Consider the following 27,650-nt stretch of genomic DNA (forward strand, 5'->3'; position numbering starts at 1 on the left):
GAAGGAACCAAGCCCAGCACGGTGCTGGGAGGGCAAAGGAAACCAGCAGTTGACAAAACTGAATGAAGCGTGGGGATCTGAGTCCCCTCCCTCTCTCCCTTCTTCTCCCAACTCTCACTGCCTAGCCGACCTCACCTCCTACTTGTCAGGAAAACCTTTCCCCTTCAGTGGGAGCCCCCTGGACCCCTCCTCTGCCCTCTTTTGGAATGACCTGCATTGCACTGTCCTCCCCTCATGAGATGGCTGGGGGATTCCACCTCCTGTCCAGGTGATCCCCTCCCTGGGCTCTAGTCCATTCCTTCTCCCGCCCTTTAGCCTCTCCAGGCTCAGATCTTCCATCCCTCCCTCTCTCCAGTCCCCATCTCCCATGCCCATCAGCAGATAAACAGCCTCAGGTCTCTGTCTGACTGAAGAATTTTCAGACTTCTCCTTCGACACAGTGTCCCCCTCCCTCTCTTCCTTTGCTGTGTCCCCCACTTCCCCTAAGACCCCAACCCGTAACATTCAATCTGGCCTCAGGGCCCACCTCTCCATCTAAATGGGTCACCAGAATCCTCCTTGATACTAAATCCCAAAGAACCTCCTCTGACCTGCATGGCTCAGGCCTCTCTGCAGCAAGGCCTCTGCAGTGACGTCTGCCAGGGGACAGCTCCTTCCCTTGGCTTCTAGGATGCGTGTTCTCCTCGTTCTCCTCCTTCTTCCGTAGCTCCTCCTCTCAGACTTACAAAGATGCTCCTCTTGCTTTACCCCGACACTTATGCTCAAGTTCCTGTTCAACACCATCCCCTCCTTTCCATGTACCCCTCTCCATGGAATGGCTCAGCCACCTCCATGGATTCCTTTACTGTGTCTGAGCCAAAGGCTTCCAAATCCCTGTCTCCGGCCCAACCCTCTGTCCTGAATCCAGAGCTATAGATCTTGTCTGTTCTATAGCCCCAATTCTGTACAAGGTACTGTGCTAGGTGCTTTTACCCACTGTATCAGTTACCTTTTGCCACATAACAAATAATCCCAAAAGGTAGGGTCTTAAAACAGCTTCCAAGTGCTTTCCCCTCCGTTTCTGTGGGTCAGGAACTTGGAAGCAGCTCAGGGTCCCACAGGAGCTTGCAGTCTAATTGGCGGCAGGGGCTGCAGTCATCTGAAGCCTGGAGACTTCCCTTCCAAACTCACTCACGTGGCGTTCAGCACAAGGCATTCATTCCTTGTCATGAGAGTCTCTCCTGACAACATGGCAGCTGACGTCCCCCAGAGCAAGTGACCCAAGAGAGAGCAAGATAGAAGCCACAATGTCTTTTATAACCCAGCCTCAAAAGCGACACACATGATTATGGTCCCACAGATCAACCCTACTACAGTGTGGGAGGGCACCACAAGGCGTAAACCAGGAGGCTGCCACCACACCCTCACGACAGCTCTGAGGGCAGAATACCCCCACCTCCGACGGGATACGTGAGAAGGCGAAGGCACAGAGAGGTGAAGTTATTGATCCAGGCCACGTGACTAAGTGTGGCAGGAGAGACTGGAACATGGTTCTGCCGGCTCCCTGCAGTTTCCTCCTCCTCACAGCCCATCGAACCAGGGTCCACCGCCAGCTTCCTCACCCTCAGCATGTGCAAACCTGAACTCTCCTCACCACCCCCAAACCTCCCAAGTCCCCAGCTCAGCTCGGCAAATGGTGCCTCCGTCCTCCCATCTGCCCAGACCAGAAGCTTTGAGTCATGCCTGCTCCTCCCTCCCCCTCACTTCCCAGTGCCAGAGAACCCAGCCCTGCCAAGTCTTCCCCCTCAGTGCAGCCTGGATCCATTTCTCCTTCTCCCTCTTCATCTCCACCACCAAGCCAGCAATGTGTCCATCTCAGACCTCTGCAGTAGCCCCCTCCTTGTGTCCCCCGTTCCCTCCACCCCGACCCTACACTGCCCATCCGTCATCCTCTCTCCAGCATGAGTCAGCTGTAAGAGCACGAAGCTGTGTGTCACCCTGCCTGCTTTATACTCCTTCAGTGGCACCCATTGCCTTCAGGGTCCAGTTGAAACTCCCCGCAGTGTGGTCTGGTCCCTGCCCACTGGTCCTTCCTCCTCCCCTCTCCTCTCTCTCTGGGCCCAGCCTCTCTGGCCACATTTTAGGTCCTGGGACCCACTGCTCATTTTCTCACTTTGGGGCCTTCCATTATGCGGTTCCCTTGACCTAGATCTCTCTTTCCCCACCCCTTAGCATACCTGTCTCCTCATCCTTCAGCATATTGTCACCTCCTCAGGGAGGTCTTCCCTGACCTCCCAGGGAGGCTGAGTTCCCCCAGCTATAACTTCCACAGTGCCTGTCCTTCCCTCTCTCCACCTCCCTGCTTCTCAGCTGGACTGTGAGCTTCCTGAGGGCAGAGGCTGTGTCCCATTAGCTCATAACTGCACCCTAGAACTTCACCTGGTACCCGGCACTTAGCATGTACTCAACAGCTGTGTGACGGTTTGGTGCATTCTCTGCACTGCCTCCTGCCCTCTTGCACTCCATACTCCAGCATGTGGACAATGTTCATTTCCTTAGATGAATTATGGGATCTCTGACCTCCAGATGTTCACTCATGCTGTTCCCTCTCAGGCATGCCCTTCCCTTTCTTCCCCCAATTCACTCAGCTAACTCCAGTTTATTCATCAGCAACTTGGTTTGCCAGATTTAGCAAATGAAAATACAGGATGCTCTGTTAAATTTGAATTTCAGGTAAACAACGAATATTTTTTTCATATAAGTATGTCCCAAATATTGCAGTAGATACAAGCATCCAGTATTTTACCTGGCCACCCTATCAGGAACCAGCACCACTCCCCTCTCCTTTGAGAGGTCTCCCTGGCCTGCACCTCTACTTTAGGTCTGCTCGCCCCCTAAGCCAGAGGTCCCAAACCAGCCCCCTGCTGGCTCCTGCTGAGCACATAAACACTCCGTCTGTTTTGAAATAGTCCGTACCAACTGGACTGTGATCTCCTGACACAGAGAACTGTGTCTCAGACTCCATTCAGAATCTCTCTTCACCTGCAACAATCTTGGCCCTCAGGAGATGGTCACTCAGCTTTAGAGAGAAGAGAAATGAAAGAGCAATGAAGAGAAAAAAGTAAACAAGAGGGGAAAAGGAACTACGAAATGTAACACAGCCCAAGGAGCAAGAGCAGGCTGAAGCTCTTGACTGGTTGCGTGCAATGTGGAGTTCCCCTTCCCACCTCCTTCCATGCCTTGCCTTGCCTCTGTCAAGTAGAGCCCCTCTTCTCCCAGTTCAAGCCTCAGGGACCTTTCAGATTATTCTGGAGCAGGAATGCAAAAAGAAACCAGTCTGGGTCCCTTTAGAAGGTTTTCCAAAACAACCTCTTGAGCTTTAAAATGGGAGGCCCTAGGCAGGCGCAGTGGCTCACACCTGTAATCCCAGTACTTTGGGAGGCCAAAGCAGAAGGATGGATCACTTAAGCCCATGAGTTCGAGACCAGCCTGAGCAACAAAATGAGACCCCACCCCCACCATCCCTACAAAAAAATGCAAAAATTAGCAGGGCATGGTGATGTGCGCCTATAGTCCCAGCTACTTAGGAGGACGAGGTGGGAGGATTGCTTGAGGTGGCTGATGCTGCAGTGAGCTGCGATTGCGCCAGTGCATTCCAGCCTGGGAAACAGAGCAAGACCCCATCTCAAAAAATAAAATAATTTACCAATTCATTAATTAAAATAAAATGGGAGGCCCTGTGAGGGAGCAAGGTGGGAGTTCATGCTTCAGCCCCAGATGGAGGAGAGCTGTGAGGGTGCACTGGGCAGGGAGGCACCCCCAAAGCGGGGGGCTGCTCAACTGCTATCAGAGTCCAAGCAGGTCACCTGAGGGCCAAACCCACACTCAGCCCACACATGGCCATTCAGATTACCTCCCACAAGCCCTGCCATGCTGGGGGTGTTCCCTAGGGACTGCAGGAGGTGAGGAACCCTAAAGCAGTGAGTTGCATCGATTATCTGAACCCTCATCTCTGCTGATCTCCTTCCAACTACCCGTTGTGGCATATTCTGAGCAGTCAAGGAACTGGCCAGTGGGGAAATGCACTCCACTCTGCGTCTCTTGGTGATGGGCTCTGTCTCTTCTGTGTATGGGTGTGTGTGTGTGTCCCTTTCTTTTCCTTTGGTCCTTGTGCCACCAGTTTCACCAGCTGTGGTTTTTCTTAGGACTTGTAAATGGCCTTCTTTCGCTTTCTACTCACTGGGTGCATCAACTTGGAAATAAATTCCTAAACAGTCCCCTAGCACTCTCTGTCCCTGGGAACTGGCCCCGGTCCCTCTCCACACTTGCCTCAGCTTCCGGGCCACCCTCTGGCACAAGTAACCCTTGCAGCCAGCAGTTTCCAATGCCTCCTCCACATCCAGCCATTAAGACGCTTTGGCAAGTTTGATGAGAGTGTTTTTCCTTTTTTTAATAAGGTTTCTAATTGCCTGTTATTTCCAACCTTCTCTTTAATCAGCTTCCAAAACTCTGCTGGGAGCTACAGAACCAGGGAAAGAAATCTGGTTCTCACCAGTGTCAGGAGAGAGGCCCTGTGGTTGTCTTTGGATGTCACCATCCTCTTCACCATTATGACTCTGTAATTATAGACAACGGATCTTAAATTAGCCCAGGAATCAGAAGTTCTGGCTCCTGTCTTCAGCCCCAGGAGTGTCTCAGCGTGCCACCTCTGAAAAGTTTACTGGCTTTGAGACCCCTTTTATGTCAGGTGGAAACAAAGCCGCCTAGCCATAGCATCACCGGCTGGTGTGAAAAAGGCTCGTAAAACAACTCCAGATTCTGAAGTCTCACCCTTTCAACTCCGTGCCCCCAAACACTTGTCTGTAACACATTTCAGGCCTTGGTTTGTCCTCCCGCCCTGTTCCTAATCCAAGTCATTTCCTCTGCATGTGTTTAGTTGTTTAGCAAGAGTGTAATCACTTGCAAAGCCTTGCTTCTGCCTTTTCTGTCCAATCCCTCCCAGGCTGGGTCTCTCTGGGTCCTAGGGCCTCTCTTTCCACACTTTTTCCTACCTGGATGCCTACCCTCAACTTCAACCCAATGAGGGGGCACCGACCCACTGTCCCCGCCCCACCTCAAATATATTGCCTTGTCAAGGAGTTCTGCGTGACTGTCTGAAATATGGTTATGACAGGGATCAGGATATGCTCCCCCAAAATATGGCAGCTCGGTATACTGGATATTTTTAAGCTGAAAGAATTTGAGATGCAGGAAGGACTCTTTGACCTTCCCCTGAAACTAGTCATAAGCCCTTATTTAGTTCATTATGAAGTCCTCCACATCACACAAAACTTATATTACATAAGTGTGTAAGTTTTCTCTTGTTAAGCTGTCTTTTGCTACAAAAGGAAAAAGGTATTTTTTCCTCCATATAGTTACCTTTATAGAGCTCCTATGTTTTATACAACATGCAATAATAATATTTGTAAAGTTGCCATAATACTGGATCTGTGAATGTTATAGGAGCTTCTGAAATGTAAAGTATAATTACAAGGCAAGAACGCTATCTTAACCCTAGTAAAATGTCCCTAGGGTTTTGGGGCGATACAGGGTTTGGAGGGCTCAACACCTCAATGGCTTAACAGTGGATCCATTGTCATCTCAGCAAAAAAAAAAAAAAAAAAAGAAGAGAGATAGACAGAGCATCATGTCGAGCAGTAACTATAGCAACTGCATGAAGAGCCATGTTTTGGGATTCAGAATTGCCTTACACATGTCAGTTATTTCCTGTTACTGACATCAGGTCCCAGGATGACTGGGTGGGACCCCAGCTTGCTCTCTGGCTCTGTCACTTACCAGCAACCAGGGCTCGGACCCACTCAAAAGCCTCTCAGCCTCAGTTTCCTCAACTGTAAAATGGAATAAACAACTCCTATGCAGGGTTGTTATGACACTAAAATGAAACAATTAAAGTATGAAAAATTCTGATAATGCAGTGCCTGGCATGAAGTCGGCACACAATAAATTGGTAGCTCTTATTGTAATAACTAATTGCTGTACTGCTGATTTGAAGAGATAAATATAGAAGTGAAACCCTGGCAGGCAGCAGGAGAACTGGGCTGAGAGATGGGGACTTTTTGAGACTGATGATTTGATTGTTCCAACATGACCTCTTAAAACATCCATTTATTTTGGTTGCAAGTTGAGATATTGTCCACCTTGATAATTGCTATGAATAATTAAGGAACAATGACTTCCACTGACGTTCTTATAGCACTTGTGTGATTAATTAAATATATCTTTTTATAATCCTTTCTGAATTAAGACACACAAAACCTAAACTCCTAACATTGTAAAACTAAGGTGGCAGAGTGATGTAATTATACACGGTAATAAACAGGAAAGTAATAACTTTAAATATCATTAAATACTTAAGTAATAATGAGGAAGAAACAGCATCCCCATTTTGACTGAATTTTTTTTTTAGGTATAATTTTGTTACTGGGGTATAATGTCCATGTAGAAATATGCACAGAGCAAAAACAGCTCAATGAATTTTCACAAAGTAAACATACCCTTGTAACCAACATGCAGATAAAGACAAAGAACAGCACCAGTACTCCAGGAGCCCCCTCATATCCCATCTTGGCTAATCTTTTCATTACTTTCTTTATTTTGTTTTCTTTTCTCCTCTGACTCCTTCTTCCTCTTTGAGATATAATTTGCAAGCCATACAATGTATTCATTGTAAATATAGTTTGATGATTTCTTCTAAATTTATGCAGTTGTGCAACCATCACCACCATTCACTTATTTGTCTGTTTATTTTTTGAGATGGAGTTTTGCTCTTGTTGCCCAGGCTGGAGTGCAATGTCACATTCTCGGCTCACTGTAACCTCTGATTCCTGGGTTCAAGGGATTCTCCTGCCTCAGCCTCCTGAGTAGCTGGAATTACAGGCACCCACCACCATGCCTGGCTAATTTTTGTATTTTTATTAGAGACAGGGCTTCACCATATTGGCCAGGCTGGTCTCGAACTCCTGACCTCAGGTGATCCACCCGCCTCAGCCTCCTAAAGTGCTGGGATGACAGGCGTGAGCCAACACGACTGACCACTATCCAGTTTTAGAATTCTTCCTTTGCTCCAAAAACTTCTCTTGTTCAAAGTCAGTCCCTTTTGATGGTCAATCCTTACTCCCATCCTCAGCCCCAGACAACCATTGATCTGCTTTCTGTCCCTAGAGTTTAGAGTTTTGCCTTTACCAAAATTTTTAAATAAGTGGAAGCATACAACAGGAGAAAAACAATAATAGTCTTTTGTGTTATAACTGGTTTTTGTTTTTATTTTTGTTTTGAGACGGAATCTCGCTCTGTCACCCAGGCTGGAGTGCAGTGGCACGATCTCGGCTCACTGCAACTTCCGCCTCGGGGGTTCAAGCGATTCTTCTGCATCAGCCTCCTGAGTAGCTGGGAGTACAGGCGCATGCCACCATGCCTGGCTAATTTTTCTGTTTTTAGTAGAGACGGGGTTTCACCATATTGGCCAGGCTAGTCTTGAACTCCTGACCTCGTGATTTGCCTGCCTCGGCCATAACTGGTTTTTTAATCATAAAACATATAGATATGAACATTGCCAGATTAGAGTTTTCCAAGGGTGGCACATGAAACAACTTTAGTTCCTCAACAAAATACTAGCAAACAGAATTCAACAACACATTAAAAAGATTATTCACCATAATCAAAGGGGATTCACCCCAGGGATGCAAGGATGGTTCAGCATATGCAAATCAATAAACATGATACATACATCATCAGAATCAAGGACAAAAACCATATTAGCATTTCCATAGATGCTGAAAAAAACAGACAAAAGTCAATATTCCTTCATGATAAAAACCCTCAACAAATCGGGTATAGAAGGAACATACCTTAACACAGTAAAGGGCATATATGACGAGCCTACAGCTGAACAGGGAAAAATTAAAAGCCTTTCCACTAAGATTTGGAAAAAGACAAGTATGCCCACTTTCGCCACTTTTATTCAACATAGTACTAGAAGGTAGAGAAATACATCAAGGACATTCAAATTGAAAAGGAAAAAGTCAAATAATCTTTGTTTGCAAATAACATGATCTTATATTTACAAAAGCCTAAAGACTCCATGAAAAAAACCTTAGAACTGATCAATGAATTTAGTAAAGTTCCAGAATACAAAATCAACATGCAAAAATTAGTAATGCTTCTGTATGCTAACAGTGATCAATCTAAAAAGAAATCAAGAAAGCAATTTTATTTATAATAGCTACAAAAAAAATAAAATACCTAGGAGTAAATTTAACCAAAGAAACAGGGCCAGGCATGGCAGCTCATGCCTATAGTCACAGCACTTTGGGAGGCCAAGGGGGGCATATTGCTTGTGTTCAGGAGTTTGAGACCAGCCTGAGCAACATGGTGAAACCCCATCTCTACAAAAAGTACAAAAAATTAGCTAGGCATGGTGGCATGCACCTGAAGTCCCAACTACTTGGGAGGCTGAGATAGGAGGATCACCTGTGCCCAGGAGGTTGAGGTTGCAGTTAGTCATGATCACACCACCACACTCCAGCCTGGGCACTGGAATGAAACCCTGTCTCAAAAGAAAAAAGAAGATCTGTACAAAGAAAACTACAAAACAGTGATGAAAGAAATTTAAGAGGACACAAAAAATGGAAAGATATCCCATGTTCATGGATTGGAAAAATTAATATTATTAAAATGTCTATACTACCCAAAGTGATCTACAGATTCAATGCAATGTCTCTCAAAATAACAACGACATTCTTCACAGAATTAGAAAAAAGAATCCTGGCTGGGCACAGTGGCTCAAGCCTATAATCCCAACACTTTGGGAGGCTGAGGTGAGAGGATCACTTGAGTTCAGGAGTTCGACACCAGCCTGACCAACACGGAAAAACCCTGTCTCCACTAAAAATACAAAATTAGCCAGGTGTGGTGGCACATGCCTGTAATCCCAGCTACTCAGGAGGCTGAGGCAGGAGAATTGCTTGAACCTGGGAGGTGGAGGTTGTGGTGAGCTGAGATTGTGCCATTGCACTTCAGCCAGGGCAACAAGAGCAAAACTCTGTCTCAAAAAAAAAAAAAAAAAAGAAAGAAAGAAAAAAGAATCCTAAAAGAATGTGGAACCACAAAATACCCCAAATAGCTAAAGCAATCCTAAGCAAAAAGAACAAAGTTGGAAGCATCACACTACTTGATTTCAAATTATACTACAAAGCTATAGTAACCAAAACAGCATTCCACTGGCATAAAAACAGACACATAGACCAGTGGAACAAAATCAAGAACCCAGAAATAAATCCATGCATTTACAGCCAACTGATTTCCACAAAGGCACCAAGAACATACACTGGGGAAAGGGCTGTCTCTAATAAATGGTGCTGGGAAAACTGGATATCCATATGCAGAAAAATAAAACTAGATCTCCATCTTTCACTATACACAAAAATCAACTCAAAATGGATTAAAGACTTAAATGTAAGGCCTACAACTCTGAAACTACTAGAAGGAAACATTGGGAAAACACTACAGGACAGTGGTCTGAACAAAGATTTTTTGAGTAAGACCTCAAAAGCACAGGCAACAAAAGCAAAAAATTAACAAAGTGAAGAGACAACCTTCAGAATGGGAGAAAACATTTGCAAAATATTTGGATATTTGACCCTCAAAAGCCTCATGTTGAAATTGACCCCAAGGTTGGAGGCGAAGCCTAATTGGAAGGTCCACTTCCAGTGGGTTATAGGGGCAGATCCTTGATAAATGGCTTGGTGTTGACCTCACAGTAAGGAGTGTGCGCTCTATTAGCTCCTGTGGGAGCTGATTGTTTAGAAAGAGCCTGGCACCTGCCTCCCCTCTCTCTTACTTCCTCTCTCTGGCAATGCCAGCTCCCTTTTGCCTTCTGCCATGGGTAGAAGCAGCCTGAAGGCCTCACTAGAAACAGATGCTGGTGCCACGCTTCTTGTATAGCCTGCAGAACCGTGAGCCAAAGAAACCTCTTTTCTTTATAAACAACCCAGCTTCAGGTATTCCTTTATAGGAACACTACACAGACTGAGACACCGTCTGTATTAGTTCATTTTCATGCTACTGATAAAGACATACCCGAAACTGGGAACAAAAAAGGTTTAGTTGGACTTACAGTTCCACATGGCTGGGGAGGCCTCAGAATCATGGCAGAAGGTGAAAAGTTCTTCTTACATGGCAGTGACAAGAGAAAATGAGGAAGAAGCAAAGGCAGAAACCCCTGATAAACCCATCAGATCTTGTGAGACTTATCCACAATCACAAGAATAGCACGGGACCCAGGAGGAGGTAATCATTACCTCCTGTCCCCAGGTAATGATTACCTCCTCCTGGGTCCCTCTCACAACATGTGGGAATTCTGGAGATACAATCCAAGTTGACATTTGGGTGAGGACACAGCCAAACCATATCACCATCCAACAAGGGATTAATAACCAGAATATATAAGGAACTCAAACAACTCAATAGCAAAACAAACAAACAAACAAACAAATAATCCAATAAAAGTGGGCAAAATATATGAATACACACTTCTCAAAAGAAGACATACAAATGGCCAAAAGGCACATGAGAAAATGCTCAACATCACTAATCATCAGGGATATGCAAATCAAAATCACAATAAAATATGACCTCACCCCAATTAAAATGTCTGTTATCAAAAAAACAAAAAATAACAAATGCTGGCAAGGATGTGGGAAAGGGGGAACAGTTGTATACTGTTGGTGGGAAAGTAAATTATGTGGGAAAGCCACTATGGAGAACAGTATGGAAGTTCCTCAAAAAACTAAAAATAGAACTACCATATGATCTAGCAATCCCACTGCAGTGTATATACCCAAAAGAAAGGAAATCAGTATGTCAGAGATATCTGCACTCCTATGTTTATTGCAGCACTATTTACAACAGCCAAGATATGGAATCAACCTGTGTGTCCATCAATGGATGAATGGATAAAGAAAATATGGTATACATACACAATGAAATATTCTTCAGCCATAAAGAAGAATGAAATCCTGTCATTTGCAGCATCATGGATGGAACTGGAGGAGGTCATTATGATCATATAAGCCAGGCACAGAAAGACAAATACCACATATTCTTATTCATATGTGGGAGCTAAAAACGTGGATCTCATGGAGGTAGAGAGTAGAATGGTGGTCACCAGAGGCTGGGAAGGTAGGGGGGATGAAGAGAGGTTGATTAATGGTTACAAAAATACAGTTAGATGGGAGGAATACATTCTAGTATTTGATAGTGCAGTAGGGAAATTATAGTTAACAATAATTTATTGGCCGGGCATGGTGGCTCATGCCTGTAATCCCAGCACTTTGGGAGGCCGAGGTGGGTGGATCACCTGAGGTCAGGAGTTCAAGACCAGCCTGACCAACATGGAGAAACCCCATCTCTACTAAAAATACAAAAATTAGCCACCGTTGTGGCACTTGCCTGTAATTCCAGCTACTCAGGAGGCTGAGGCAGGAGAATCACTTGAACCCGGGAGGCGGAGGTTGCGGTGAGCCGAGATCGTGCCATTGCACTCTAGCTTGGGCAACAAGAGAAAAAAAAAAAAAATTCTTACGCCTATAATCCCAGCATTTTGGGAGGCCAAGGCTGGCAGATCACCTGAGATCGGGAGTTCGAGACCAGCCTGACCAACATTGAGAAACCCCATCTCTACTAAAAATACAAAATTAGCTGGATGTGGTGGCACGTGCCTATAATCTCAGCTACTCGGGAGGCTGAGGCAGGAGAATCGCTTGAACCCAGGAGGTGGAGGTTGCAGTGAGCCGAGATGGTGCCATTGCACTCCAGCCTGGGCAACAAGAGCAAAAACTCTGTCTCAAAAAACAAAACAAAACAAAACAATAATTTATTGTGTATCTCAAAATAGCTGGAAGAGAGAATTACAATGTTTCCAACACAAGGAAAAGGTAAGTGCTTGAGGTGATGGATATCCCAATTACCCTAATTTGATCATTCCACATTGTATACATGTACCAAAATATCACATGTAGCCCCAGAATATATACAACCATTACATATCATGTTTAAGAAAGAAAGAATTGTTCAGGCGCGGTGGCTCATGCCTGTAATCCCAGCACTTTGGGAGGCCGAGACAGACAGATCACCTGAGGTCAGGAGTTTGAGACCACCCTGACCAACATGGAGAAACCCCCTCTCTACTAAAAATACAAAAAAAAAATCTGGGCATGGTGGTACATGCCTGTAATCCCAGCCACTCAGGAGGCTGAGGCAGGAGAATCGCTTGAAACCGGGAGGCGGAGGTTGCGGTGAGCCGAGATCGTGCCATTGCACTCCAGCCTGGGCAACAAGAGCGAAAAAAAAAAAAAGAAAGAAAGAATTTTGTGTGTATAGATAACTATTTGCTATCTTAATTGTGTATTTTTAATTAGATACATGAAAATAACTAGCACATCATGCCAATGATGTCACAAATACTATTGCTTAGATCTGGACTAAGTTTTAAAATTAATCAATTTAAAGAAACATTAGGCCCAGCACGATGGCTCACACCTGTAATCCCAGCACTTTGGGAGGCTGAGGCGGGTGGATCACGAGGTCAGGAGTTCAAGACCAGCCTAGTCAAGATGGTGAAATCCCATCTCTACTAAAAGTACAAAAGTTAGCCAGGCATGGTGGCAGGCGCCTGTAATCCCAGCTACTTGAGAGGCTGAGGCAGGAGAACCGCTTGAACCCGGGAGGCGGAGGTTGCAGCGAGCCGAGGTTGCGCCACTGCATTCCAGCCTGGGTGACAGAGCGAGATTCCATCCCAAAAGACAAAACAAACCAAACAAATAAAAAAGAAACATTAATAATACCACAAGATAACATAGATAACAAAAAAAATATAAAGATATGTGCAAAGGATTGAAGCCAGTAAAATAGTAGCTTAGATTAAGAGAGAGAAATAGTTTCTGGGAGCCCTGAAATTCTGCATATCCATCAATATTTAGCCTTTAAAAAATAATAACAAGAGCCGGGCACAGTGGCTCACACCTGTAATCCCAGCACTTTGGGAGGCTGAAGCGGGTGAATCACTTGAGGTCAGGAGTTTGAGATCAGCCTGGCCAACAAGGTAAAACCCCGTCTCTACTAAAAATACAAAAATTAGCTGGGTGTGGTGGCACATCCCTCTAATCCCAGCTACTTGGGAGGCTGAGGCAGGAGAATCGCTTGAACCCAGAAGGCGGAGGTTGCAGTGAGCTGAGATCGTACCACAGCACTCCAACCTGGGTGACAGAGCGAGATTACTTCTCGAAAAAAAATTATGTTTATGGCCATTGAGGTGTTTTATTCATCATTTCAACACTTTTTTTATTGTGTGCCTTCTATGTGCTAGATGCTAGATAAATGTTCATTTAGAGATTCTACTCAAACTGCTTTTTGTATTTACATTTAAAATATTCTTAAAAGGAATTTGATGATTCAAATTAAATCAGAAAATGTCTATGGAGGTTTAGGAGCATAAGAAGGTGCTGTGCTGTCCCTTCCCCACTCCCATGCAATGAAGGGGGTGCAGGGGTGTGCAGGATACAGCCCCGACCCTCAGAGAGCTCACGATGAGGCTGGAGAGAAAACATACCAATAAAATCAGAAATGGCAGCAAAACAGGAAAGATCAATCCCCAGGAGATGCAGGGACACACAGTAGTGCATGGTTACGTGTTTGCATACAGCGGCTGCCACAAAGGCTTTGGGCTGACAAGATCAGAATTCAGGACGGGGAGTGAAAGTGTGTATGGATGATGAGGGACTTGGCTCAAGGAAGGGTAGAATTTAGACAGGCAAAGAAGAAAGCGATGGTTCCAGCAAAATCAGAAGCAGAACGGAGAAAAGCATATGCTAGGGTCAATGAGCTGACCTATGGACTAGTGCAGAGTTGAAAAGGGTGAAGAGTTGGCCACAGGTCAGAAGGGCTGATTCCAATGTTGACTACCCACAAACAACTATGACCAGGACTCATGAAAAACAAGAGATGTAGTCAGAATGTTTAGGCTGCCTCAATCAATCATTTGTGGAATCCCTACAGAATAGATAGGTGGGTTGGTGGGTGGGTGGCTGTATGGATGGATGGATAGATGGATGGTTGGATAGATGGATGGATGAATGGATGGATGGATAAAGGAATGCAGGAAGGGAGATTGTGCATATGTAGCCCACATCCATCCCTGCCTGTGTATGTAAGACCTAAAATTAAAGTTCAATATTATGTGCTGTCTTGACATCTGGTAAAATGAAAGGGCCTCAAATGGCCTAACAAACAAGTCCTGTTCCCCACTATGTTCCTGTAGATATGGTCCCCTGGCCAAATAATCTTCCTTATTTAAGGGACAAGGCACAGTTTCTGCTTATCACTGAGTAGGAGGTTTCACTTCCTGCCAGCCCACAGAATTATTCCAAAAGCCAATCACTCCCTCCTGTAGGGACTAAAGAGCACTTCGCCCTCTTAAAACTACAAAGCCTGCCTCCCAGAGCCCCTGATTGTTTACTCTGTTCCCGGGTGCAACCCCCATGTGGTCCTGTGTCCCCCTCCCCTGGGCTGTGAGTATATGTGATGAGTAAGCTGTCTCAATCCCACCTGGCCAGTGTAGTGTTCGGTCACCCCATAACCCTAGCTAGGAATCCCTCCCTCACTAATGGGATGAAGAGGAGGCAATCAAAATAATCCTCTCCATTTTTCTTTGCTGATAGAACCTGGATTTTGTTCAAGGGGCCATCCCCCACAACATGACTTAGAAAATGGTCGCTTCATCCCTAGCTCAGAGATAAATCCTAATTGGTTTTATTCCCTCTTAGTGGTACCATCAGACTCTAGCATGTGACCCAGTTCTGCCCATTAAAACCCGAGGATATATCTGATGGGAGGTTTCTGAGAAGGAATTCCTGACTCCTGAGAAGGGGACACTAAAATAAAGGCACCTGTTCTATCTCTGTATGTTGCTATGTCTAAACACCCTGTGTTCACCTGCAGCTCCAGCATACGCAGCCTACTCTAGAGGAAACTGGAAAACAGATGGAAAATCCTGGATCAGGCTGGGAGCAGTGGCTCACACCTGTAATCCCAGCGCTTTGGGAGGCTGAGGCGGGAGGGTCTCAGGCCCAGGAGTTCAAGACTGAGTCTTAACTGCTACCATTGAGCCAGTGAATCAACCTTCACACCTTTGAATAATGTCTTTTCTTACTGTTTATGCCAGTTTGGGTCAGTATTTTCTCTTCCTTGCAACTGCAAACATCTTACTGATACATCAGATTTTAGCTGTATTGGTAAACATGAATTCCTAAATCCATCCAAAGGGATGGCATTCTTAAAGAGTTTTCAGAAGGACCTTAAGTTTAAAGTTTAAATTGACGATGAGGTTGATTTAATTATCAGAGAAAGGAATTAGCCATTGAGTGCCTACTGCATACATTCACAATATCCCTAAAGTTGGTTGCATTATTGCCCCTGTTTTATGGAGGAGGAAACAGAAGCTCAGGGAGGTATGTCACCAGCTCAGGTCACATGAACAGCAAGCATCAGAGCTGGAGTTTAAAACCCAGGTCTATCTGTCTTGTCAAACCCCTGCAGGGGGTTTCACCCTAAGTGGATTAGACTGGGAACTAACTGGGAAGGCAAAATGAAGGAAGAGTTGAAGGAATATCAATAGGCAATTTTTTTTTTAAGCAAAACTAGAAGGACTTCTATTTTTTAGAGAAAACAACGCTACCAGCAACCTCTCACTTTTTCTGGCACGTCTAAACCAGACACAAAAGTATGTGAAAATGCAAAATCACGTGTGAGATGTACAATCCGTCAGTCAGCAAGTATTTATGGAGCTCATAGCATGAGCCTGGCAGCCACAGTAGCTGCTGGGCGCTGTGTTTTCTAGTCCCACTGAGAGAGAGGCCAGACTACAGTACAAACTCCAGGACAAGATGAGAATAATCATAAAAATGTAGTTTAAAGATCCCCTCACAGGCAGGGTGCGGTGCCTCCCATCTGTAATCCCAGCACTTTGGGAGGTTGAGGTGGCAGATCACTTGAGGTCAGGAGTTTGAGACCAGCCTGGCCAACATGGTCAAACCCTATCTCTAGTAAAAATACAAAAAATAGCCGGGCATGGTGGCGCATGCCTGTAGACCCAGCTACTTAGGAGGCTGGGGCAGGAGAATTGCTTGAACCTGGGAGGCAGAGGTTGCAGTGAGCTGAGATCCCACCACCGCACTCTAGCCAGCCTGGGTGACAGAGTAAGACTCTGCCTCAAAAAAAAAGAAAAAATCCTCTCAGGATTACAGGTCCAGCATTTTTTAAGTATCTAAGATACAGCTGAGCACTGATTATAAATAAGTTATTGGACTCTAGAGTCAGGAAAACTGGTATTAAAACCTCTTCTACCACTGCAGTATGACCTTGAGCAAGCTTCTTATATCACTGAGCCTTAGTTTTCTGATCTGTGAAATGGAAATAATAATAGTACTCAGTTCAAAAGGCCAGGTCCAGTTTGTATCTAACAGATGTTAGAAAATATTACTTTTTATCCGTTTATTATTCCTTTTGAAAAAGTAGATGTCTACAATCTCCCACCTGGAAACACAGAGCTGGCTGTGGGCCTGGATCATGCTATAGGGTGTTAATCCACGTGGTTGGGTCTCCTTGTATTTTCCTTTCTCTCTTTCTCCCAATTCAGAAGGGAGCTGACTCTGGGAATACTGTCCAGAGTCTGGAAGCCTTTGGAAGGTACAACCAACCATTACGATAACTTCAGAAAGGGCCCCAGGATGGCAGGAAAGCAGCAGAGGACTCTGAAGCAAAAGCGGCCACTTAGCAAGACCAACAGATCCCTTGACCAACTATGTGGACCAATGACCCAGAGCCAGATTCATTTCCCTCCCTAATCATGGCCTTACTTCAGCCCCCAGGATGGTGGGCAACTCAGTGAATACGTGTTGCTGGGGAAGTGGGTATGTGCCCAGGAAAGACCACGGTTAGACGTTTTATACCAGTCTGGCACAGCAAAGACCTGAACCCAGAGTCAAGTTCTAGAAAAGAAAGCTATATTTTTTATCTACCTGAGTTGTGGCCCAAAATTCCTACCAGCCATAGCTGGTGTGAAGAATTTCCAAGTGCTTGTTCCAAGGAGACCACGGTGGATACAAAGGTCCGCAAATCTCAACCAAGATCAGGAAAGAAGGTAAACCTACAGGCGAGACCACAGGCCCATCACCAGGAGGAGGGCGTGCAGGCAGCGATTGGCCAGAGGCCTTTGGTTTGGGCTTGGGCACCAACGAGGAAGCAAATGAGGGAATGAAGGAACAAATAAACTCACCTGGCAGAAAACTGCCACTGTTCACAGTCTTTCACACCCAATTCTTATTAAATCCAGAGATTTGGGTTTGCAGCTAGGGTTTAGCAATTAAAACTGTTATGTTGCAACACCTTTCCGGTTTGAAGTGGTAAAGGCATAAGGCCTGCGAATTTGTGGATTTGACACCACAGCCTTCTGTGCAAACATCTGACTCACTCTGCACACACCCGGGGGGAAGAAGCCAGCTCAGGTTTCATTCTTAACCCCCAAACCCTGCTGTGAATGTCAGTTCTTTCCCAGAAGCAAACTGAACAAAGCAAATCTCTTTAAATCAGTGCTGACAACCTAAACCCAAGTTTATGAAGGTTCAGGCCACAGAGGAGGCCCTGTGCTCCAGGGTTGCACTGTGAGGGGTGAGGGGCTCTGACTCAAATGAGCCGGAACCTAGACTTCACTATTTTCATCACCTTAACATTTACATTCCGAGAGCCTGGGGAAATGGATCTTTGAGATGACAGAACATTAACCTTTGCTATAGCAAAGTCTGGGCCGTCTCCAAGTGCCTAACAAAAAATGGTACTCCTTATCTTCATTCTAGCCTCCAGTCTGTTGGAAAGGTCAAAACAGGGGAGGGGCATGGACAGCAGTGAAGTCTCAGGAAATCTTAGTGCTCACAGGGCCTGTAGCTACCCTCCAAGTCCACCCTGGCATTTTCTGCATGAGTAAACTCAGGCTTAGGAGAGGTTAGGGAACCTCTGCAATGTCCCAGCGCCGGGTGGTCCATGAGCTGCAGCTGAGATCCACGCTACCTGCTCTGGTCTGTTCATTCACTGTAATGAACATGTGCTGGTTACTCCAAGGAACTTCTGTCTGTGGTTGTATGGGTCATGGTGGACAGCGCAGGCCCAACCTCCACGATGGAAGTTGAGGAGGCCCCAGATCCCCTCTCCCCACCTCCTGAGAGCAGAGATGTGATCCACACCCTGCCATCAGGACACTCACCTGAAACGTCTGTGGGAGATCAGAATACGACCCCCTAAATACGCCTCTTTGTTATAAGCACTGTTGAGCTGAAGGCAATTGAGAAGATGCAGATGCAGGAAAGCTCTCTGCCCTTCCTCTACTTGCCTAAAAGCAGGACATAGATTACGAAGACAAAAGGTATCCTGTACCCCCTTGTACCAAGGAGGACAAAGGTTGGGGCTGGGCGCGGTAGCTCACGCCAGTAATCCCAGCACTTTGGGAGGCCGAGGCAGGTGGATCACCTGAGGTCAGGATTTCGAGACCAGCCTGGCCAAGATGGTGAAACCCTGTCTCAACAAAAAATTAAAAAATTAGCTGGGAATGGTGGCAGAAACCTGTAATCCCAGCTACTTGGGAGGCTGAGGCAGGAGGATCACTTGAGGCAGAAGTTGCAGTGAGCTGAGATCATGTCACTGCACTCCAACCTGGGCAACAGAGTGAGACTCCGTCTCAAAAAAAAAAAAAAGGAGGACAAAGGTTAACCACTGAAGACAACTTGAGACCCTCATGGGCCCCTGGAGATGACACCAGAGGAATCGACATGAACAAACTTCACTCACTGGCCTCTATCTGCCAATTACTTGCCTTCCCACAAGTTGCTGCCCCTGGAGACTCAAGTTCTTTTCCCGTCTTGTCACTTCTCTAAATATTCACTGTTCTTTGTTGTTGATGCTATAAAAGCTGGAATTCCTGGAAAACGACTCATTCCCTGGGTATCCCCCATGTATATATGTTGCTGGAAAAGAGGGTCCTGATCCAGACCCCAAGAACAGGTTCTTGGATCTAGTGCAGGAAAGAATTCAAGGCAAGCCGGGCGTGGTGGCTCATGCCTGTAATCCCAGCACTTTGGGAGGCCAAGGTGGGCGGATCACCTGAGGTCGGGAGTTTGAGATAGCCTGACCAACATGGAGAAACCCCGTCTCTACTAAAAATACAAAATTAGCCAGGCGTGGTTGCGCATGCCTGTAATCCCAGCAACTCGGGAGGCTGAGGCAGGAGAATCGCTTGAACCTGGGAGGCAGAGGTTGCGGTGAGCCAAGATCACACCATTGCACTCCAGCCTGGGCAACAAGAGCAAAACTCTATCTCAAAGAAAAAAAAAAAAAAATTCAAGGAGAGCCACAGACCACAGTGAAAGAAGCAAGTTTATTGGAAACCACCCTGTTACAGAGTCAAGTAGCGCATCCTCAGAAAGCAGGAGGAGGAACATGCCATCCTTGGTTAGCATCTCTACTTATAATAAACTATAAGGAGCTATAATTAAACTTGAAATGTGCAGATGTGCTCGCTAAAGGTAGTGGCTATTAGTATTGTCAATGACCATTAATCCTTCAATCGAAGCCTGCTCATTATCGTTATCTTTAAGTACGTGGGCTCCATGCTTAGGACATCTGGACATTCTGCAGGCTTGGTGGGAGCTGCTCTGTAGGGCCATAAATATTCTGTAATTATAATTGGTGGTCAGCTTAGAGTGTGGCTATTTTCAGGTCCTAAATATTAACCTCTTAAGTGTCTTATGAGTGCCCAGTTACTCACTTCAAGAGGGAGTTATTCTGGTCATGTGTTATTAAACCAGAGGCCTGGTAAGCAGGGTTTCCTCTAACATATATAAAATATATACATTAATAAACTCCTGTTTGCTTTGCTTTTCTCTTGTTAATCTGTCTTTTATTACAGGGGTCTTTTCCAACTAAGAACTTAGGAAAGTTGAGGAAAAATTTGGTTTTTTTTCCCAACATGCCCGAACTGCCCATGACCGCCATGCTGGTCCTGCCCCAGGAACAGAACAGACTACTGTGACCAGAGCCACGTATTCTTTCTTTTTTTTTTTTTTTTTTTTTTGCCCAGGCTGGAGTGCAGTGATGCAATCTCAGCTCATTGCAACCTCCGTCTCCTGGGTTCAAGCAAGTCTCCTGTCTCAGCCTCCTGAGTAGCTAGGAATATAGGCATGCACCACCACGCCTGGCTAATTTTGTACTTTTAGTAGAGATAGGGTTTCCCCATGTTTGTCAGGCTGGTCTCAAACTTCTGACCTCAGATGATCCACCTGCCTCTGCCTCCCAAAGTGCTAGGGTTACAGGCGTGAGCCACCGCGCCCGGCCCCAGAGCCAGGTATTCTAATGATAAATTTGCCAGGTGACCAGTTCACCTGTTGACTAATTTGCATAATGAACAGTTTGCCTCAAATTCAGACCTCTTTTGAGAGTTTTTGCATTTATTCAGCTGCCCTATTCTTTTTTATTTTTTTAGCCACATTTTAGGCATTTTTAATGATTTAAAAAATTAACTTCCTCTAAGGGGCTTTTCCCCTGCTAAATTTCATATTTCTGATTATTTATGAAATGTATGTTCTAAGCAATGAAATTATTATTTATTGTGTGGGAGTCTTTTGATAATATATCGACCTTCAAACAAACTGTAAGATACTTTTCTGTAAGTTTACATAAAGACTCTTTCTTCAAAGTTGTGTGTTTACAGCAAGAGACCCTTACTGAGTCTGATGTTCAAGATATTAAATTCAGAAAATAATCCTAGATTTTAAACATTAAATGAGTGCTCTTGGTGAGCAACTGAGCTGACTTTCATGGTGGCATGAGACACCAGCACAGCTCTTAGCAGCTAACCATAATTAATGTCAGATAATAATGAATAAGAATATACTAGGCCAAGTGTGTGATACTGGGTTCATATTCCATTTCAGTCCATAAATAAGTATTGTGTGTGACTATATTTATAATAAAAGCAGGCCAGATGCAGTGGTTCACACCTATAATCCCAGCATTTTGAGAGGACAAAGCAGGCGGATCACTTGAGGTCAGGAGTTCAAGACCAGCCTGGCCAACATGGTGAAACCCCGTCTCTACTAAAAATACAAAAATTAGCTGATCGGCCGGGCACAGTGGCTCACGCCTGTAATCCCAGCACTTTGGGAGGCCGAGGCGAGCAGATCACGAGGTCAGGAGATCAAGACCATCTTGGCTAACATGGTGAAACCCCGTCTCTACTAAAAATACAAAAAAAAAATTAGCCGGGTGAGGTGGCTGGCGCCTGTAGTCCCAGCTACGCGGGAGGCTGAGGCAGGAGCATGGCGTGAACCCCGGGAGGCGGAGCTTGCAGTGAGCCGAGATGGCGCCACTGCACTCCAGCCTGGGTGACAGCGAGACTCCAACTCAAAAAAAAAAAAAATTAGCTGGTCGTGGTGGCACGCGCCTATAGTCCTACCTACTCAGGAGGCTGAAGCAGGATGATCACTTGAACCAAAGAGGCGGAGGCTGCAGTGAGCCGAGATCCTGCCATTGCACCCCAGTCTGGGTGACAGAGTGAGACTCAATCTCAACAAAAAATATATATATAATAAAAATAAAAACAACTAACATTTTTAAAAGGCTGGCCACGTGCTAAAGACTGGGCTGAGCTGTGTACTCCTGTCTTCTCTTTTTGTGGTGCTTCCTGAGAGCAGGGCCTTGTCTTTCCTCCCCATCATATTCTCAGCTGGCCCATAGTAGATGCTCTATAACTATTTTCAGAATAACTGAGTGACCTTGTTGGCTGGTACTGTTGTTATCTATCACCTCAAGTGTGTAAGTGAGGAAATTCAGGTTTAGGAGTTGTTACTTGCCCAAGAACAAGAGAAAGGGCAGCATGACCCTGGAGCCTGCATTCCTAACGCAGGTGAGTGTGACCTCACCCTTGTGCTCTAACAAGTAAAGCCCTAGAGAGAGGCAGGGGAGGATGACAGATGGATTAAAACATTATTTTAATGTGAGGCTCAGAGTTGGGGGACTGAGGGTGGGTGTGTAGGTACAGCGATCCGTCCGTAGGATGGTTCTGAAATGGCTCTCTATGAACCCTAAATGCCTTTATTATTGGGAATGTGGGAGTAGAACATTCCAGAATGAGCCAAAGCTTTCTAGGGAGCCTTGGGACAGAGAACAAGCTAGGCACAGAGGCCAAGAGTACAACAGGTGGCCTGTTCAACATGTTGTAGCTTTCCAACAAAAGGTTAGCCTTGACCTCTCTTTTTTGCTTAATCTGACACATACAAATTATTTTATTTTATTTATTTATTTATTTATTTATTTATTTATTTATTTTTGGAGACAGAGTCTTACTCTGTCTCCCAGGCTGGGGTGCAGTGGTGCAATCTCAGTTCACTCCAACCTCTGCCTCTCAGGTTCAAGCAATTATCGTGCCTCAGCCACCCAAATAGCTGGGATTACTGGTGTGGGCCACCACACCCTGCTAATTTTCTTTTTTTTTTTTTTTTTTTTGAGATAAAGTCTTGCCCTGTTGCCCAGGCTGGAGTGCAATGGCGCAATCTCTGCTCACTGCAACCTCTGCCTCCCCAGTTTAAGCGATTCTCCTCCCTCAGCCTCCCGAATAGCTGGGATTACAGGCGCAAGCCACCATGCCCGGCTAATTTTTTGTGTTTTTAGTAGAGACCGGGTTTCAGCATGTTGGCCAGGCTGGTCTTGAGTTCCTGGCCTCACATGATCCGCCCACCCCGGCCTCCCAAAGTGTGTGAGCCACTGCACCTGGCTAGTTCTGTATCTTTATTGTGGTGGTTGCCCAATTCCATACGTGCCACAAAATAGCATAGGACTATCCACACACTGTACCAATATCAATTGCCTTGTTTTGATATTGTGCTATAGTTATCTGAGTTGCAACCATTGGAGAAACTAGGTGAAGGGCACACAGGACCTTTTTGTACTGTCTTGGTAACTTCCTGTGAATCTATAATTATTTCAAAATAGAAAGGTTTTTTTAACCGAGCTCAGTGGCTTACACCTGTAATCCCAGCACTTTGGGAGGCCGAGGCGGGTGGATCACGAGGTCAAGAGATCGAGACCATCTTGACCAACATAGTGAAACCCGGTCTCCATTAAAAATACAAAAATTAGCTGGGCATGGTGGTGCGCACCTGTAATCCTAGCTACTCTGGAGGCTGAGGCAAGAGAATCGCTTGAACTGGGTTGCGGAGGTTTCAGTGAGCCAAGATCACACCACTGCACTCCAGCCTGGTGACAGAGTGAAACTCTGTCTCAAAAAAAAGAAAGTTTTTTTTTAAATTGTGGTTCAAGCATCACCTGGTTTCTCCGATTTCCCTTTATAAACATTTGCAGAGATTCCGGTGAAGTGGAAAGATGGATATGCCTTTCGTATACAGAGAGTTCCCTTATTCTTTTGACAGCTTTATAATATTCTAGTTCATGACTGTGCCAGGTATTTTTTAATTCAGACCCTAGCCCATGAATATTTAGGTTATTTCCATTTTTTGCTGTTATAAATATTATCATAAATAGTTGCCATGAATCATCTTATCACTCATTGTTTTTGTGACTGCAGATTCCTCAAATCAAAACTGATTTTCTTAACAGCTATGCTATGTTGTCATATTTATCTGTGTTTTAAGCCATTATATACATTTTTTCAAAGAGCCTCAAAATTTCCGAAAATAGATATTTATATCTACATTCTAAATGGCAAAAGAAAGAGAGAAAGAAAGAAAGAGAAAGAGAGAGAGAGAGAAAGAAAGAGAGAGAGAGAGAGGGAGGGCGAGGCATGGTAGTTCATGCCTATATAATTCAAGCACTCTGGGAGGCCAAAGCAGGCATATCACTTGAGCACAGGAGTCTGAGACCAGCCTGGGCAACATAGGGAGACCTCGTCTGCACAAAAAATACAAACGTTAGCCAGGCATGGTGGCATGCCCCAGTAGTCCCAGCTACTTAGGAGGCTGAGGCAGGAGGATTGTTTGAGCCTGGGAGGTGGAGGTTGCAGTGAGCCAACATCATACCACTGCATTCCAGCCTGGGAGACAGATTGAGACCCTGTCTCAAAAAATACATATAAAACAAAAAAATTTTAAATAATTAAATGGCAAAAATAGTCTTGCTATGGTTTGGCTGTGTCCCCACACAAATCTCATTTTGAATTGCAGTTCCCATAATCCCCACATGTCATGGGAGGGACCAGGTGGAGATAATTGAATCAGAGGCAGTTACCCTCTTGCTGTTCTCATGATAGTGAGTGAGTTCTCATGAGAGCTGATGGTTTTATAAGAGGCTTTCCCCTTTGCTCAGCATTCACTTCTTTCACCTGCCGCCGTGATTATAAGTTTCCTGAGGCCTCTCTAGCCATATGGAATTGTGAATTAATTAAATCTATTTTCCTTATAATTACCCAGTCTCAGGTATGTCTTCATAGCAGCATGAAAACAGAATAATAGTCTACTTCAAGTTACTGTACGTATTCAACATTAATAAAATAACATTTCTGGCTGGGCACAGTGGCTCACACCTGTAATCCCAGCATTTTGGGAGGCCAAGGCAGGTGGATTGCTTGAGCCCAGGAAACCAGCCTGGGCAACATGGCAAGACCCCTGTATCTACAAAAAAAAAAAAAAAAAATAGAAAAAATTAGCCAGGAGTTGTGGCACGTGCCTGTGGTCCCAGCTACTTGGGAGGCTGAGGTGGGAGGATCACTTGAGCCCAGGAGGTGGAGGTTGCAGTGAGCCAAAATTGTGCCACTGCATTCCAGCCTGGGGGGGGAGAGAGTGAGACCCTATCTTAAAGTAAATTTAAAAAATAAAATAACATTTCTGTGTGGTTAATTTAAACTAGTCATTTATCTATTGGCATTGATTTAATTACTTTTAAAAAGGAATATACTCACTATTATAACATAGTTCCTTTTCACACAGACCCAGAGATAATGTGGTGAAATCTTGTCTCCCTAAATACAAGAACAAAACATAAGACTGGTATAATCGTTCAGAGAGACATTAACACCAATGCTATAAGTCAGTTCTAACGTATTTAATAAAACGGCTTTCCTTTAGTCAAAAAAATTTTTTAATCTAGTCAAGTAATCAGCATCGAAATGTTTGGGACACTGAGAAGTGTCTCTTTTGTGCCTGGAAATGGGTGTTTTATTCATCCTCTGGAAGTTTACAGTACAGTATGTGGGCGAAGCTTTCTGGACAACCTGTCCCTCTGTCAGCTTTTGCCTGTGCAAAGCCAAAATGTGGGTTCTGTGTCTGAGTATTGCAACCCACAAGAAATGTGGCTAAGGCCAGAAAACATAAGTGTGAATACTTTTGGAAGGCTGCGCATCTCATGAGTCACATGGGAGCAGCCCCGACCGTGGTTTGTGTACCTTCTGCCCTAGCAGCTGCCAGTCAAGCGAAGAGGCGCCCTCTAGGGGTGATCCTGGGCAACAAAATAGTCACCTTCCCCTGGGAAAGCGAATGTGGGGATTCGCCTTTAGGAATTCGCTTTCCTAAAAAGCTACGCCTCTAAAGCTTTCAAAAATGAAATTCTATCAATAAGGTACCAGAAGTAACCAAATGGACCCATGTGTGTGCCTGCGTGTGTATGCATGCGTGCACGCCCATATAAACTGAGTATCAGTACAAGCAGGAAACTAGTATCCGTGCTGGCCTCCTGGGAGGGGAACCGCATAAAGGAGATGGGGACAGCGGGGAAACTCACTTTCCCCTCCCCTCAACTTTTATTATGAAAAACTTTCAAACAGAAAAGTTGAGAGAATAGTGCAGTCAATTCCCGCATACTCAGCACCTAGATTTCATGTGGTTAGCATGTTTGTATTTGCTTTATCTCTATATTCGTTTGTCTGACTTCTCTTAGACTCACCTTTCACAGTAAAGTCTTTGGACCCTTTCAACTGTATACTGTGTGTATGTCATCTATCCAAATAAGTTTATTAATAATTAATAGTAACCACCTCTGAGAGGCGTTGTGAAGGAGGGTTAAATTAAATGAGGAGAAGGGCATAAAATACCTGGCGCAGCGCCAAGCACATTGCTCAAGAAATGCTGTGGTCGCTCTCAGATTTCCCTTCATTCACTCTTAGGTCCCACAGTAAACTCAGCACCTTTGATTTCATCTGAGTCTTTTCCCAAGCCCCTTTTCCACACCTCTCTCAACTTCTCTATGGCTCCTGGCAGGCGCAGAGTAAAAGGGATCACCACACCCTGCAGGAAAGCGGCAGGGCCTCCAGACAACAGTTATAGGCAGACCACTGGGCTGGAGGAGGCCTAGGCGGCCATGACACTTAACCCTTCCCCGGCTGCTCCTAGAAAATGGCTTCATGCCTACAAATAGCCACCCTTTCTCATGGCCTATCTTGTAATAGGTTTGGCAATTTTCTGATGTCAGACATACGTAAGTACAAAATATTAAAATAATATAAAATAAGGCCGGGCACAGTGGCTCATGCCTGTAATCCTAGAACTTTGGGAGGCCGAGGCGGGTGGATCACGAGGTCAGGAGTTCAAGACCAGCCTGGCCAAGATGGTGAAACCCCGTCTCTACTAAAATTACAAAAATTAGCCAGGCACGGTGGCAGATGCCTATAACCCCAGCTACTCGAGAGGCTGAGGCAGGAGAATCACTTGAACCCAGGCGGCACAGGTTTGACAGAGTGAGACTCTGTCTCAAAATAAATAAATAAATAAATAATATATAATATATATAAAATATAAAATGTAAGTATGTGGTAAAAACCAAGAAGAGATGCTAACTGTATCTCTAAATATATCATATAATATGTACGTGCAGTATCATATACATATATTAATATACTACACTACACATAATATGTGTTACCATGTATATGTTTCATCACATAATATAACATACATATACAATATAATTCAATATGTGGTAAAAATTAAAAAAAAAAAAAAGTAGAAATTCGGCCAGGTGCGGTGGCTTGCACCTGTAATCCCAACCCTTTGGGAGGCTGAGACAGGTGGATCACCTGAGGTTGGGAGTTCAAGATCAGCCTGACCAACATGGTGAAACCCCATCTCTACTAAAAATACAAAATTAGCCAGGTGTGGTAGCGGGTGCCTGTAATCCCAGCTACTCGGGAGGCTGAGGCAGGAGAATCGCTTGAACCCGGGAGGCAGAGGTTGTGGTGAGCCAAGGTCGCGCCATTGCACTCCAGAATGGGCAATAAGAGTGAAATTCTGTCTCAAAAAAAAAAAAAGGTAGAGATTCTATGCTACATCTCTCTTTCTTGTTCTCTATACACATGTATATTCAACATACAGAACATGTATATAACATGTTACATATGTGTATATTATATTACATATGCTATCCATCACACATACATATATGTATCATAGGAAAAAGCAACCCTTTTTACTCTATATACTCACGCCCTCAGTACTTTACTTCTGACATCAGATGTGTGGGTTTTTTCTAACACATCAATTCTCTGGCAGACAGCAATCTGATGTCCTACA

General features: G+C 44.9%; 1 long non-coding RNA gene across 1 annotated transcript; it reads right to left on the bottom strand.

Moving 5' to 3' along the window:
- Positions 1-4,409: 4,409 nt before the first annotated feature.
- On the bottom strand, positions 4,410-27,650 carry LOC129058565 (uncharacterized). The gene is made up of 3 exons (XR_008523738.2): positions 27,564-27,650; positions 25,049-25,108; positions 4,410-4,595 (listed from the first exon to the last, which is right to left on the bottom strand). It is a non-coding gene; the product is annotated as an uncharacterized LOC129058565 (long non-coding RNA).

This window comes from Pongo abelii, chromosome 2 (assembly GCF_028885655.2).
Source record: "Pongo abelii isolate AG06213 chromosome 2, NHGRI_mPonAbe1-v2.0_pri, whole genome shotgun sequence".
Lineage (NCBI taxonomy): Eukaryota > Metazoa > Chordata > Mammalia > Primates > Hominidae > Pongo > Pongo abelii.